This window comes from Canis aureus, chromosome 4 (genome assembly GCF_053574225.1).
Source record: "Canis aureus isolate CA01 chromosome 4, VMU_Caureus_v.1.0, whole genome shotgun sequence".
NCBI lineage: Eukaryota > Metazoa > Chordata > Mammalia > Carnivora > Canidae > Canis > Canis aureus.
In genome coordinates, this window is record NC_135614.1 from 7,278,230 (window position 1) to 7,295,392 (window position 17,163).

The 17,163-nt window shown below is 44.1% G+C and overlaps 1 protein-coding gene across 8 annotated transcripts in view; it reads right to left on the bottom strand.

The window, feature by feature from the left end:
* Positions 1-17,163, bottom strand: part of SLC35F3 (solute carrier family 35 member F3) — a 462,095-nt gene that overhangs the window by 422,213 nt on the left and 22,719 nt on the right. The gene's annotated exons all lie outside the window — the stretch shown is intronic.

Below are 17,163 nucleotides of genomic sequence, written 5' to 3' on the forward strand. Positions count from 1 at the left end.
CTTCCTGGGGTCCCAGGGACCCTGCAAGTTTTCCTACCACACAGAGCCCTGCAGCCCCCCAGCCACCTCGTCCACAGCTGGTAGGTGCTGGAGCCCCCCCGCCCCCCCCCCACACACACAGCAGGCAGCCTCCTTGGAGCAGCAGAGGTGGGGGTGGGGTGAGTACTGGCAGGATGTCTCAAGTCGAGTTACCTTCCATGGAAAACTCACACCTCATCAACCACTGTACAGACACCTGAGGGTCGCTGCCCCCCTGCTCCCCTCTCTGCCCTGCCACATCTTTCCAGTCCTTCTTATCCTGTCCAAGTAGGCTCAGCACCTAAGCAGATGTCCACTCTCCTGTGGTGCTTCTCTTCCCTCTTTTGACTTGGGGAGGAAGGAAGGACCCAAGGGAGGGAATGGAAAGGCTCAGCACAGAGCCCTCCCCTGGAGTGAGGACAACTGCTCCAGGAGGCATACCCTGGTCCCCTCCCTGGGGAAACCGGAGCAGCGGGTCACTGGAGCATGGCCAGCTGGGTGGCCACAGGCGGGTTGAGCATGAGGAAGGAGGGACACGAGGTACTCTGGCCTCAATGTTTGCCAACTTTGTTTAAAATACAGACTCTGTTGGCCGTTCCAGGGTCACAGGAAAGCCACATGCAACTTTTCACTTCTAAACAAATGTTAACAGTTTGGGTGGTAGAGAGGTACTCTGTGGGGTTTTCAAGCACAGGAGGAATAGGAACAGACGTGCAGTTAGAAGGGTTTACTTAACATCAACAGGAAGGAGCAGGGGCTGCAAGACCAGTTAGAAATGCTCTTAGCGGGACACCTGGGTGGCTCAGTGGTTGAGCATCTGCCTCTGGCTGGCTCAGGGTGTGATCCTGCGGTCCTGGGATTGACTTCTGCACTGGGATCCCTGCGAGGAGCCTGCTTCTCCCTCTGCCTATGTCTCTGCCTCTCTCTCCATGTCTCTCATGAGTAAATAAATAAAATCTTGGAAGGAAGGAAGGAGGGAAGGAAGAAAGGGAAGAAGAAAGGAAGGAAGGCTGAAAGAAAGGGAGAGAGAGAGAGAGAGAGGAAGGAAGGAAGGAAGGAAGGAAGGAAGGAAGGAAGGAAGGAAGGAAGAAAGGGAGGGAGGGAGGGAGGGAGGGAGGAAGGAAGGAAGGAATGCCCTTAGCAGTACACACAAGGGTCTGTAAGAGCCTGGACCAAGGTAGTCAGAGGGAGGAGAGGCATGGGTGGCATGAAATGACATCACACATTTCACAAGTGTTGTCATCGTTTGTAAACTGCTGAAACTGCTGATCAGGACCCACATGTGCTACAGAGACAGGACTGATCTAAGCTGTCCCCCAATTAGATGCACAGGTTATAGGAGGCTGAATGGAAGCTGACTCCTCGTTTCTGGTCTGGGTGGCCAGATAGCCAGTGGGGACTCCTCAAGTGGAGGCATGAGTGGGGGTCACGGGGAGGAAGAGCTGTTTCAGAGACTGAGATAAAGGACGTCCATTCTATAGCTGCATGACTCTGATCAACAGAAAGGCCTTCTTGATTGAATTCACGTCGTCCTTCCTGCAACTCAGAACAGGACAATTCTCTCAGTTAAAAACAAAATCAGGTGCCATCAGAGAAATCCATCCAACAGTGGCTGAAACAGATACAGCTTCTTATGTGCTAAGACTGGAAATACATGGTCCTGAACTGGTGTGGCTACTTCTGGATGTCAGCCAAGATCCAGACTGTTCCACCTCCCTGGTCTGCTGTTCTCATCAGGGAGCTTCTAGCCTTATGGTTGCAAGAGGGCCACGGCATGGGGTCCGAATCCTAGTGTGAGGTGGAAGGGCAAAGGGTACCATGCTTTTTCCTAGGGAGGCTTCTCTATACGTATTAAGGGACTTGCCCCTCAGGCCCTCCCATGAATATCTCGCTGCCCGAAACCACGGCACGTGTCTGCCTCTAGCATAAAGGTGCTTAGAGACGGAGTTGCCTGCCAATACAGCCTCCCCAGCATGGGTGGAAGGGAGGAGGCTTCCTGTAATGCATCTTCGTTGGTACCCTCTTTCCCTGATCTAACTTCCACACGATGCAGGGCATGGCTTACCATCTGGTGGCCGCCCCCATCCCTTTGTGGCACACCCTGTTTTGCCAGAATCTCAGTGTCTTTCTTTACAAGAGGTTCTATTTTGGAGCCGGGTTCAGATAGAGCCTAATACTGAGCAAAAACGATGGATTTATTATTACCTATCAGGACTGTCTGGAAGCACTGTTTTCTGGAACTCGGTTCAGGCTTGCCCGAGCTTTCTCGGCAGCCATGTCTTGCTGTTGGCTCACATTATTTGCATATTTTTTCGCTTTTGATATTGTACCTTTCCGACATTCTTCCTGCCTCCCTGACTTGACTCTGATCCAGGTCCTCTTTCTCCCTCCGTTCTGTAAATGTCACTGCTCCCAAAGGATGCGGCCTTAGCCACCGATGTCTCATTCTATCCTGTGCAACTTCACAGATTACCTATCACCTGTATCTGTGTAGGTGCCACCTCTCTTCTAAACCTCACTTCTGCTGAGAAAACTGCCTGCCAGACACATGCCATCAGCCAAGACAGCATGGGGACAGCAGAGCTATGATGGATGCTTAGCCACAACTCCACTCCTCTGGAATGTGATTTGAAGGGCATTTGCAACACCTTGCACTCTCTCTCTCTCTCTAATCTATCATTTTAAGGTAATTGTACAGATCCACTGTGATTACTTTTGTGTTGATGTTTAAGTTCACTCTCAAAAGATAATCTCATTTCTCTTTTATCAAAAGTATGAATCCTCAGTGAAACCCCAGCTATCTTTCCACAGTCTCATTTATTCTATTTCTCACTTACTTTCAAGCTTTAAATCATTCTTAACTCCTCACCCCCCATCAAATATAATATGCCCTCAAGTATTATTGATTTTTCCTTGTTAATATTTTTTGTATTTTTTTCTTACCTTGGCCATACTATCACCCGCTCATTTCAGGCTGTGACTGTCTCACACTTGGATATCACCTTAGGTTTTTAGGCTTATCCCCTGGCTCTAGTGTTTACTTATTGTCAAATGGTTCTTCACAGTACAGCCACACTATTAATCCTCAAGATTTTTCTTCACTTTGTTCCACTTTGCAAAGCCTTTTAATGGTCATCCATCACTTGTAGGCTAAAGGTCAAAGCCCTCCATTTGGGAGGACCACTCTTTTAAGTGGCGTAAAGTCAATATGTTCCCCTTATCTTCTTGGAAATCATTCCAAAGCAATGAAAAAGCATGAGAAGATACCTCCGTTTTGGATAAAGCTAAGAGTTAAAATCCCCAATTCCAAACATTGGTGGAAAGCCTACCTAATGAGGACGTCTGGGTGGCTCAGTGGTTGGGCGTCTGCCTTTGGCTCAGGGCATGATCCCATGATCCGGGATCGAGTCCCACATTGGGCTCCCTGAATGGAGCCTGCTTCTCCTTCTGCCTATGTCTCTGCCTCTCTCTCTCTGTGTCTCTCATGAATAAATAAATAAATCTTAAAAAAAAAAGAAAGCCTATCTAAATAAATGGCAAACGAAAAGAGGGGTACATGTGGGAATGAGGAAGGAAGAGTGAGGAATCAGAGGGATGAAAAAGAGCAAACAGAATATATTTATCGCAGGTGAGAGGCATTTGTTGAAGTGGGACACCTAAGTGCTCCGTGTGTCCCGGAGAGGTATGGCAAGTGACAGACCCCGGGCCAGGTGTCACTGCAGGATGGACGGGGTCCAGGAATAAAGGAGAAAACACAAGAAGGAATCTGCCTCAGTGGAAGAGGTGGGGAAGAGAGTGTTGTCACAGTGAAATCCCAGAGCTTAGTCCTACTGGATAGGTGAAAATAAAATCTAAGTGAATTTAACCATAAATCACTGGATGCTAAGGAATTCTGAGCCACCGTGGCCCATGGCCCATGGCCACATCACCCCAGCTTCCCACACAACAGGACTGTCCTAGGAGAACGTCACCTGCTTTGCTGATAAGTCATCAAAGAGCGAGCAAACATGTGGTGAAAGCAAATGGCAGATAAAGAACAGTCACCAAAAGTGTTTCCATAGAGCAGACAGAAAAATGTGCCCCTAGTGCCAGGCATTTAGAAGAACATAACGAAAAAACAACACCTCTGAAGAAGTTAGATCTTTGACAGCAGGGAAGAAGCAGAAGGAGAAACAAAACTGTTACAGAAACGCAGGTAAAACCATAAGAAACGCAGGGAAGAACCTGCTGGAGGCACAGGTAACAGAGGTTAGAAGTGAAAAAACAAGCAAAATGGGAAGAAAGTAGAGGAATACTTGAGGGTACTGGAGAGAAATGATAGATGTGAGAGGTGGCAAAGGAAGAAAAACGAGCAGAAATAGACTCGTAAATACAGAGAACAAACTGGTAGCTGCCGGAGCAGGGGGCTGGAGAAACTGGATGAGTGGGAGTGGGAGGGAGAAGCTTCTAGCTTTGGAATGAGTAAATCCTGGGGATGAAAGGCACAGCACAGGGAGTATGGTCAAAGAGCCCATAATGGGGCTCCATGCTGGGAGATGGCAGCTGGACCTGCAGCCAGCACAGCACAACATATGGCACAGCTGAACCACTTTGTGGCACACGGGAAACCACTAGAGCACTGTGCGCCAACTCTAGCTCAATTAAGAAAAGAATATATACTCAATATGACTCAATTAATAAATAGAAAGACTAAAAAAGAAAGGTGGCAAAGGACAGCCCACATATATATTGTTTAAATATGTAAATAACAGCAATAACTCAGAGGATGGACCCTGAGACAATACTACAGAGTGAATACTTCAAGATCCATTCGTCATAAAGAGGATGTGAATCTACACGCTGGAAGGATACGGTATGTCCCAGGAGAAACTGACACAGAATAGTCAATTCCTGTGTTTCGAAAAGCTGGAAAACAAACAACATAAAACCACTTCTGGGGCAGACAGGCAAAGAATATCAAGCCGCTTAGAACAGAAACAAAACTCAGGCTGGCCTCAGATTTCTCCAGAGCAACAGTCAGTTCTAGAACACCATGGGACCAGCGGTACACAGTCCTCAAGGAGGAAAGGGATAGCCCAACCTAACTGTGAAGTCATAGCGCCCTCATCCCTTCTAGAGGAAAGCACTAGAAGACAGTCTTCCAACAACCTAGGATAGGATAAAGGCGCTGTCAGAGGGAGAGATGGGAATGAGCCTCAGATTTATTTCAGAGCAAGGCTAAGACAAGTGCGGAGACTTCAGGAAACGGAACAGACGGCAAATGTCGCAACGCAGAAGTACATCAAGTTAGATCCATGCCTCACACTCAACGCCGGGAAAATTTCAGATGCATCCAAGACCTACAGGTAGCAAAGGTGTGTGCCTTTTGAAGCACGGAGTGAAAAAAGCCTTTCTAATTCACACGCAAAACTCAGAAGCCAAAAAACAAAAGAGCACTCATAAATCTGACCATGACAAAAATTTTTCCGTGGCCACAAAGATAATCAAAAGATCTACGACTAACTAAGGAAATGATCTGTAATTTTTATTACAAACGAATAGTTTCCTTTTTGTTTCAGTTAATCTATTTTGGGGAGGGGGAGAGGAAGCCCACAAATTAAAGATGTGAGACAATAATCATTTATCTGCTCACATTCCTGGAGGTGGCAATTCAGGGTGGGCTCAGCTAAGCCGTTCTGCTCAGTCTCTCCTGGGGGCACTCTTACAGACGCAGTCTGCCGGCAGCGGGAACGGCTCCATGATGCCAGATGACCTCATTCACATGCCTCACAGTTAGCAGTACTTTATGGTCCCTCATCCTTGAAGAGGTGAGCCAGATTTCTTCCCATGACCCTCTCAAGGGACTGAGGGAGCTGCAAGTCTTTCCGAGACCTTGCTCAGAAGTCCTACAACATCATTCCCCCCACAATCTACAGATCAAAGTGAGTCACCACACCAGGCCCATTTCAAGGCATGAAGAAACAGACTCTACCACTAGAGGGGAAAAAACTGTAACTCTGGGGGAATTTTTAATCCCATCACACATTTAACATATATTTGTAATGCCTGTAAATCACTTAAAAGAAAGGCAATCAACTGAATACAAAGAAAGAACTCACAGAAAAGGAAATTCAAATAGCTATTAGATAGGTGGAAAGACACTTAAACCCACTCAACAAAGGAGAAATACATATTAAACACCCACCAAAGGTCCTACTTTTCCTGCCAATCACATTGGCAAAGCACAGTGAGACGTCACCATTTTGACAACGATAGGGTGGGGGGAGAGAAGGTACTCTCATTTCTGTTTGGAATAGCAATCGGGATGGCTTTTATTAAGGACGATGTGGCATTATCAATATTACCAATGGATATTCTCTGACCAGCAATTTCATTTCCAGACATACATCTCACAAAAGTATTCGTTAACATGGGAGTAGAATCCATGCCGGCTATTCTTTGCGGCACTGCTTGTGATAACCAAAGACTGGAAACAATCTAACTGAAAAATCAGCAGGAGCTGGTGAAAGAGATTATGGTTTTGCTAGGCAGAGGGATCCCAAGCAGTTATTAAAATGACCAAGGAGATTAATTACATGTGAATGTATGAACCACCATTTGTGTATGTGTTGTATGTGAGACATAAACATAACATAGCTGTCACGTCGGGTAAGAACCATATAAATGAATAGTAGCATATGCTCTCTTGGTGCTTTAGAATCTAGGGCCACATGAATGAATGACTTAGCCAATAGATAAACAGCTTTCTGAGTACTCACTCGGACACTTCAAGCCCAGAGCTCCCCCTTTCATGTTCCTCCAACGTACACACACTGTCACCAGAGCGGTCTACCCTCCACCCCGGCAATTCACTTATTATCTTGCTCCTAAGCTTCCTTCTCTAACCTGCAAGTCCCTTTTCTTGTCCACCCAGGCTTCCAGATTCACTCCATGACTCCTGAAGCTTTCACAGACCCCCGCTGGTCTTGCAGGCATCTCCTTTATGAACTCCTGCAATACCACCATCCACTCAATTCCCGCATGTCATGTACTCCTACTTTTTTTCATTCTTTCCTTGTCAGAAATGTCCTTCATTCATACATGTCTTTGTTCACCTCAGTTGGGTTACTGCATCCTCCCTGAGGATATGACTGTATGTACGCACTGGTTTCTACTTCATATTAGCACATTGCCTTGCACATCGCAGAACGTCAATGAATGTGTATTAGTTTGAGACTGAGGCGATCCAAGAGTAGGTGGGCTGATAATGGATCCCCCAAGATATGTCACTGCCTACTGGTTCCTGAAGCCTGAGAATGTTCTCTTTTATAGCAAAGTTTCTGCAGTTGCAATTAAGTTGAGGCTCTCAAAATGAAGAGGTTCTTGTAGATTATCTGGGTGAGCCCTAAAAGTCATCCCAAGCATCCTTGCTAGAGGGGCACAGGTAGATCAGACACCATGCAGAGGAGGAAGAGGCAGTGTGACCACAGAGGCAAGACTGGAGCCATGCTGTCATTGACCAGGAGTAGTCACCAGAAGCTGGAAAAAGCCAAGGCTGGATTCTCACTCACTCACTCGTGCCACTGGGCTGACATTCTGACTGCAGCCCAGTGAAATGGATTATTGGTCTCCTGGCCTCCAGAATTGAGAGAAAATAAATTCCTGTGGTTTTAAGCCACCAGGTTTGTGGTAATTGGTTATGGCAGCCACAGGAAAGTGACAGAGCCAGCAATAAAGGTGGTACAACTAGGGACAGCACAGGGCTCTTTTGGCCACAGTGAGAGGGAGACCATTAGGCCTGCACCAGGCCAGACCGTGAAGCAGCACAATCACGACCTGAGCCCAGGTCACTCATCACTCCATCCGGAGGCTTTTCCATGACTCTTGAGCCTCATTGCCTCAAACTCATCTTAGGTCCAGGTGCCCAGACCCCAAAATACATAGAAAATTGAATGAATGAGGTGATTGAGCAGTTTCTTTTTGGAAAGGATGACCCTAACAATCCCTATTTTCCAAGATTTTGAGAGCTTACTGTTTCTACGAGACAGGGGATCCCACCCATTCACAATGGGGAACCTTCCCGAGAATAGACCTCCTCAAGTCTCTGTTCAGACACGTAGGGCCCACTGCAGCTTGGGGTACCTTATACCTCATGCCTTAAAAGCTAATAATGTATTGTCCTTTATAATTGTATTCTTTCAAAAGCCTGATGTACCATATCTAGATATACTTGATCTAAGAGATACCTCACATTGCAGAGGACGAACATGTACATGAAAAGCACTTCTCTCCAAGAAATCTGTCCCCACTCCCTCTTTCTCCTCCCACTTCAAACTGTCCAGGCAGAAATGTGCCTACTGGAAAGCCTTCCTACTTCCTTATTCTGAGTTACTATCATTAGAGCTTGTTGCTTTAAAAGCGAGGATTGTTCGGTCTGTCCTTAAAGTCAGACATCTCCTAGAATCACAGAGATACTGCAGTGAACAAATCAATGCTTCCACTCGGAGAAAGGAAGACAGGCAACACACAGATCAGCAGATAAAGACACAGAATAGCATAGCGTCAAGGGAGTAAAGGGATAAACATGGCAGGAAATGCTGTTTTAGACCATTTCTTTCCAAGAAAAGTCTGTTCTGTGCCATATTGGGTTGAGATGCCATCTACAACAAGAAGGAATGGAGAAAGGGAGGGATGAAAATATTTCTTGACTGGTGGCCACTTTCTGCCTCATTTTCTTTTTTTCTACCACAGACTGTTTCCTCCGAGGATGGGTCAATAATGATGGAAATAGATGGCTGTCCTTCGTGCCCCCAAAATGCTACCTGAGCAAACCCACCGTGGTTCCTCACTGGTCGTCCTCCACCCTGGGCCATTTCATTCGTAGCATCCTGTCCCATGAACATCAATATTCTTAAAATACCTGCCACATTTATCCCTAGCCCTGGAGATCTGGGCAGACTGTGGGAAGATGTGGGATTTGGGACCCTCACCCCTTCTCCCTGGCTGCTGTGTGTGCTCAGGGATCACACAAGGTGAGGGTGGAGGCTGAGAACCCAAGGCAGAGACACCAACATGAGAAAAGGGAAAGAAGACAAGATCCTTGAGGAAAAGTTAGGGAATGAAGGAAGGCAGGCACATTCCCTCTAAAGTCTGAATGTGAGATTATAGGAAAACGAGCTCAGTAATCAGTGGGTGGGGGAGAGAAATTTTAGACATCTTAGATGCTCAAGCTGGGCTGGGCTTGTATTCATGCAAGTAAGTCTATCATGGAAGCACCTCAGCTAACTTTCCACTTCTTCCTAGCCTCACCTGTAACGTGTCTTAAATTTCTAACCTTCACAGCTAAACTATCCTGAAACCCTTTTGAGCCTCTAACTTTGTAAGACATTGCCGAGAGATGAACTGCCCCTCCTGAGGCCAAACAGAACCAAAGATGGTTCTGGAGGAAAAATAAACTTAATGACCCACCAAGATTTCTCTTTGGCTCTTAGCACTGAGAACCAATCATCTTGCTATGTGTTTGTACTTGGTTTCAAGTGGCAGATCTTTATACCATTTTTGTTTTTACTGCTCCAAGGAGTATGCTATGTAGGATACCCTGTTAAAATTCAGATCATCCTGTCTCCAACATGAAACACAGCTAACTAATAAGATAAATTTTCATAGATTAAATATTTTTTAATTGGAATGGACTTTTAAGATCATTTATCAAAAATCAGAAGCTGGTAGATCTTAGGTAGCATCCAGTTCACAGAATTGTTCTTTATGACTCATGAGGTTTTGAAAAGTATTTTTAAAAGACTTTATTAGTTGCAAATATAAAATTCTATGATTTTTTTACCCAAAAACACTACTTTTAAGCTTCTTTTGGAAAATTCCAACATCTAGCCATGGTGACAGATGGCAGGAGTGAGTAGAGGGTGTCCTCAGTAGAAGGGCACATCTGTCCAGGCTACCGTAGTCCCTACCACACCTTACTGTGGTTCCCTTACCAAAACTGAGGCCAGATTTCAGTTTCTACTTATCACTGTGTTTCTACTGCTCTTTTTATTGGGACAGATTTTAGAGAAAAGTTTAGTATCTCTTGAATCCATAAGTACATCAAAAGCAGCAACATAGAGTACAGAGTCTCCAGGTTCACTACAAGTGGGGGAAAAATGATTTTTTTGTAGAAGCAAAAATTATTCTTGCAGATGACCCATTTCAGTCATTTACTTTACCTGGTTCTCAACTATATTGAATATCCTGCCCACAATTTAATCCAGGTCTCCTATTTCACAGACGGTAAAATTAAGCCATGAAGAGATAAGCGACATATTCTGGATCACACAGCTGGGCAACAGTATTAATAAGATTTGAACACAGGCTCCCCTGTTTTACTGTATTGGTCACATCACCATTTCTAAATGAACTTGCACCTGCTAAATGTGCCACCTACCATAGCCACTATTTGGGGCACATGGTTCAGTGGTTACCACTGTTCAACACACTCTTAGCAATTCTCTCCATAAAGTACCTCAGAAGAGTGCTTTCCAAATTCCCCATATGCACTGACCACTAAGAGGTGCTGCCACATGGGCCACTAGTCTTAAGTAAACTTAAACTGTTTTAAAAGATTCAACGGAAAATTTTAAATAAGAAAACACTTGAGATGACAAAAATGACAGGGTGCTTGGGTGGTTTAGTCATTTAAGCGTCTGCCTTTGGCTTGGGTCATGATCTCAGGGTCCTGGATGGAGCCCGGGTGGGTTGGTCGGGCTCCCTGCTCAGCAGGGAGTCTGCTTCTCCCTCTCCCTCTGCTCCTGCTCATTCTCTCTCTCTCTCTCTCTCTCTCTCTCTCTCCCAAATTAATAAATAAAAATAAAATGACAATAACACTTTCCCATCAAGTGTTTCCCACTTTCCAAACACTCTTTGCAACTATTCATGAATATATTTGTCTCCAAGACTGACAGCTTGAACTATGTTTATCAGGTATGTTTTCTTAATTTTTATTTCTATTGTATTAGAAAGTCAAAAAATTATAGGCCATTTTGAATGTCAGCAAGAATAGGTTGGCTCTGTCAGATAGTCCAGGATATTCAAACTGAAGATGGATTCTGAATTTTATAGAGATGTCTCACTGAAGAAATCCTGGTTTCAAAGATATTATATCACCAGAATAGCCAGTACCCTTCAACAGCTGGAGTTGGGAGTTGCCCACAGACTCCTAGCTACTCTCTGATGTGCTGGAGTGAAGTCATTCTGTCCATTATTTCTTCTGCACATATGTATGATCACAGACTTCTTACTTCAACTATTAAAGAAAACATGATTTCCGGAAAAGTCAAACATTTAGCAATCAGGTTGCATGTGCCACAGTCTGGTCTCTTTAAGAAACTCTGAAAACCAAAAAGAAAGAAATTCTGAAAACCTATCTTCAACATTAAAAGTTATCATATATTGGCCCCAACATGGTAGATCCAGGCTCTTCAAAATGCTGGGTATATCCCTGAGATAGGCAGCCTGAGCAAGCTACCTGAGATCATAGGAACGTAATTTTCCCAGGCTTGGGTTTCAGGAAGAAGCATTTTACCTCATCCCCATGTCAAAACAGTAGAAGGTGGTTTCCAGGGGTAAGGGGATGTCAGCCAAAGGGGACAGAATTCCAGTTACAAGATGAGTAAGTTCTAGGGATCTAATGACAGTTAACAATATTGTATTATATACTTGAAAGCTGCTAAGAGAGCAGATCTTAAATGTCACCTCACACACACAAAGTTGTAATTATGTGAGGTGATGGATGTGCTAATTAACCTTATTGTGATCAGTTCACAATATATATGTGTATCAAATCATCATGCTGTGCACCTTAACCCACACAGGGTTTTATGTCAATTGTATCTCAATAAAGCCGGGGCGTGGGGGTGGGAGGTGCAGTATCATGTCAAAAAGTAAAAGAAAACAAAATCTTCCCTTCAATAGCCAGCAAGGAGCATAATGGAAGAACAGCTTTATGCTTGCTGCTTCTTTCTTTTGAAACGTCCTCTGAACACAGGTGTATTTCTTGTGCATAATGTAAGCGAATGAGTTTTTCACTATTTCCGTCGCGCTGAATCACATCCTGGAGGCCCGCTGTGGACCTCGGGCTGTGCTCCGTGAGAGCAAGCTGCGTGCTGCCCTGCTGTCAGCGGCAAAGACTCACTCAAAAACCAGCGGCTCTTCTGCTTGCACACTTCACTTGTGCTCCTCCGGGACTGCCCCTGAACCACCCTGAAGCACCACTTCTGCTGTGCATCGGCGGCCACAACGCAGTTACCCACTGAACGGAAACGCTCTTCGACTTGCATGGAGTTTGGGTTACAAGCAGGACAACAGACCCCCACCCGGCCTTCGCGCCGCCTGGGCACAAGCAGGGCTACTACTTCATGGCCAAACGCTCCCGAGGACGCACCCTGGCAGCGATGTCCCACAGTCACACACTGACGTCACAGAAGTTCCAACACTGTTCTTAGCTAAGGAATTCTGCTGTAGTTCTTTCTGTTCCCTCCGCAATCATAAAAGCATAATTTATCATTAACTTTGCAGCTGGCTTTACAAGCTCCTCAGCAACGGCACGACTTGTACCTGTTTCTGCAACCAGGAGGGCATTAATGACACGTCCCAGCTTTGATCTCTTCTCTGCCATTAGCAGCAAAATTCAGCCCTTTCATACTGGAAAATTGGATCTGCTTTTCTCCGAAAACGCTCGGCTTACGAGAGGTCAGCACACTTTGCTCGAAGCTGACCTACACAGACCTTGGATGCCTGCCCTACACCACGGCAGAAAGTCACCCAGGAGGAACGGCAGCCCCTGCGCGGCGCCAGTGAGGGCACACGGCTCCGGCTGTCACACTCTCTCCTAGATGTGCGAGCCCTGAGCCCAGATGCTGAAGTGAAAACTGGAAACCACAACGGACATTAGGAAAGATCTGGAGTTGCATGTCAACGCGAGACCACATACCAAAATACGAAATGCAATTAGATGGGTACCAAGGGCATTTATACATAAATTAAGAAAGAATAGATCCTAGCACTGAAGCAAGTGTTCAACTGAAGAAGCTTAAAAAAAGGCAAAATAGGCTATGGAGGAAATTGCAAAGAAAAATAAAGGAAAAAATTAAAATCAAACATTTTTTTTTTTTTTTTGGGAAAGTTGGGGGAAAGGCGGAGGCAGAGGGAGACAGAGGATCTTAATTAAGCAGGCTTCACGCTGGGCAGGGCTCAATCTCAAAACCCTGAGACCAGACCATTTTTGACCAGAGTCTAAATAAAGAGTCGGACACTTAACTGAGCCACCCAGGTGCCCCATGAACTCAATTTTTTAAAAAATTCAATATTTGTAAACTTTTATTTATAAATGGATTAATTAACCAAAAAATTCCAATTTTTAGCTACTCACTGAGGTTCATCTTTGGCTTTTCTTTTCACTGGCTTATGCCAAGTTATCACATTAACAGATACCGATTTATTCATTTTCTGCACTGGAGCCCCTGGCATTCTTGAAATTCAAGAGGTTTTCCTAAACTGTTATATGTTCCTCTTTTATCCATGCTTCCACACTGGGAGGAACCACCACTCACCCATATTCTTATATTAGTGACCTAATACTACAGAACTAACACAGTAAAAAATGCAAATGTTGGCCAAGTCTACATGCATTTTGTTAACTAAACGTGATTTGTGCATTGGCTAACTGAGCCTTGGGGAAAAAAAAATTAAGAATTTAATGAGACTATGACAAAACCATCCAGAATCTTTGCAAGTTGGGGAAATATTTGTGAACAAGATTATTTCCCTACTTTTCATTCAGAAAACCACCAAATTGCCTTTGGACTACTGATAGCTGATGGACATATGCAGACCACTTTGAATCTGTTTATTAAAGAGCCAAATGAGATAAATAGTTTTGAATGTTACAGAGCATTTCTATTATAGCCTCCCATTTTCACTGCTAAAATTACCTCAGAATGATGCCTGGATATTTTCTAAAACAAAATCTAGCCTCAAAAAAAAAAAAAAATCTAGCCTCCATTCACCCATCTGTGGAAATAGGAGTTGTTTCCTATTGCAGGGTTGTTGTGAATGATAGGAAATCCTGCCATTTGTGACAACCTGGATGGACCTGGAGGACATTATGCAAAGTCAAATAAGCCTGCACAGAATCACAAATACTGCATGATTCCACTTACATGAGTTATCTAAAATAGTCAAACTCACAGAAGCAGAGAATGGAGAGAAGCAGAGAATGGTTTCCAGGAGCTGAGTGGGGAGCGAGAGAAATGGGGAGCTACTATGCAGTGAGTATACAGTTTCAGTTATAAAAGGTAAGTTCTAAATGGTACCTATAGTTAACAATACAGTGCTGTGCACTTAACAATGTGTTAGGTGCTCTTACCACAAAACAAAATAAACAAAAGGCAAAAGGAAACTTTTAGGGTAGAGGATAGGTAAGTCAAGTACATTGGGTGACATTTTCACGGGTATACGCGCATATTGAAACTCATCAAATAATACACATTAAACATGTATGGGGTTTTTTTGTGTGTGTATCAACTATCCCCTCCTTAAAGCTGTCAAAAACAAAACCTAGCCTCAAAGGTTATGGTTTGCCACCCCGCAGATATTCAAAAGATGAATATCCTTCTAATGCAATTTACAAAGGAAACTCCCTTTAAGGAGTTCTAAAAATAGTCTGAGCAATGGCAGCACTGGCATAATTACTGATGGATCTCAACATGACCACTGTGTAGCTGTAGTAATCATTTCTGTCCAAATTTGTGGTCTAATTGGCTTTTTCCAACACACAAAGCTTTACTCAATGGATTGATATTTCACATATACGTTGTGAGCATAGAGCACGTGTCAAATACTGTTCCAGACATCAGGGTGCAAAAAAGCACAGCACAGTGATCCCTCCCTTTTCACAGGCTCCCCTAGGGGGGTTGGTCTAATGAGAGGGATTCACACTAAATACATAGTCAGTGACAGTTGTTAGGTCGTGGGGTTAAAGACACATCTCTTATCTCTTCTCGGCATACCTAGTGATGAGATTTTAAATCTATACATTTATTCCAGTGACAAAGTTATGATGCAAGATCACAACCGCTCAGATAAAATGGGTTTCTAGAAAAAAAGATCCTAATGTACTGTGAGGAATAAATGAAAGATCAGAAGAATCAACGAGGGGCAGAAGAACCATAGTTACAAAAATGAGAGGAAGGCGTGCTCACGGGGACTTGGCATCTTAGCTACAACCATATAAGGTGTGAGGAAAGAGAACAGTTCATTTCCCTAACTGTTCCAACTGCCTACGCTCACTGCAAACACAATGCGGCAGCTAGTCAAAGGATTCTTAGGGGTTGCAAATGGAGAAAAATAACGGAAAATAAGCTTGTGGCCTATCCGGTATATGAGGAACTAGGCAAGTATTGAAAATCAGTACATGCGTTTTGGAAAGCATTCTGTAGTGAGAGTATCTTATCAGTACTATTAATGTGCATTCCCTTTAGCCAACATTTCCCAGCAGCTACCCACTGAGAAACCAAAGACAAATCTACAAGATAAATGTGCCAGGAGAGTTACTGTAAAAATTTTAATACGAGTAAAAAATCGGAAAAAAAAAAAAAAAACCTAATTGCCCCTTAACGGGGAGAGGCTCAAAGGGATGACACAGCATAGTGCAAAAGGGGGCCCATGGCAAGACCTCTCATGTAGGAGTTAGGTTTGATGTAGTCAAAATCACATCTGACTGTTGCTTCCTCAGGTGAGTATCAAATGAAGGAGCTGGTTTATGCCTTGGAACCCAGTTTTGAAGGAGAGGCTTGAGCTCCCAGGCACCAAGGAAGCACACTTTTCAACTCTGCAGAAGACTGAGAGCTCCTAAGGGACCACTGGGTGGAACGGAACCGCCAACACCATATTTCATTCCTGTCCTCTTTGTGTGCACCTCTGTATTTGTTTTCCTTTTTCTGTGTCTCCTTAATGGAAACACAGAACAATGAAATGGAAAAATAAGTCTGGTATTCATGCATCGCTGTTTCACTCTACGACTCGCAAGTACTGGCACTGAAAGATATCAACAATATCATGTGTATGTGTATTACTAAGCGAAAAAAGCAAGCTGCAGGACAGTGTGCAAATTATGATCCCATCCTCACGAAAAATATAGGTGTGAATGTATGTATTTGCATGTGGATGCCTAGCGTAGATTCATTAGCCTCACCAACATATAAACAGTAGTTACCTCTACAAGGTAGTTTCAGAAAGTTGGGTGGAAGTAATTATTGTATGTTATCCTCTGTGCGCTCTGCTTGAATTTCAAAAAATATTTCAACAATTAAAATGAATATTTCAATATTCATATTTAACATCATTAATATGTATTAAAATTAATATTTTCATAAAATATTTCCCCATTAAAACCTTTTTTTAATTTAAAAGGGGGGGCACTATGACCTTTGACCTCTAAGCTTTTGATGGTTTCCATAGCTTTTGGGCTTCTCCTCCTCCTGGGAGTTTATCATGCTCAGCCTTGCTTCCGAAAAGGTTCAGTCCCAAGAGCACTTTAAGTAAGCCATTCTTCTAAACAGGATTCCCGCTGATTTCTGTAAGTGGCTCACTTGCGGGAGAAGCCCTAAGTGTCAGCAGCAGGGACTGAGCAATGACTATGATTAAGGCACTTTGACATCTCTGAGCTGTGGCAAAGCCACTCCTCAAATCTCTGTGACGCACGCTCTTCTTTATTCCACGGGAAGAAGACATTTCTAACAGGAGCTGAGACTTCCACCTCTTCCCTGTGCTAGGGATTCACAGAGTTCTCAACAATACCTAATTACATCGGTGTCGAAGCCAATTAGACAGGAAGTATTATTTATTTAGCTTGATCTTCTTAAGCACTAGCTACCACTTTGAGATCCTAGCAAGCCGAAAGAAACTGAAGCATCGTAACAAAGAATGGGAAGCAGGGATATGCTTGTCAGCCCAAATTCTACAGTGGATAATGGAGAGTGGGTGCTCAGAGAGCCAACACTCTACTAATAAGCCCAAAGGCTGCTCTCTAGTCCTCATGTTCCTTAAATGCTCTGTTGCATTTGATGTTCACCAGTCCTACTTTCTTATCGCTTTTTCTTTCCCTTGTTTCTGTGC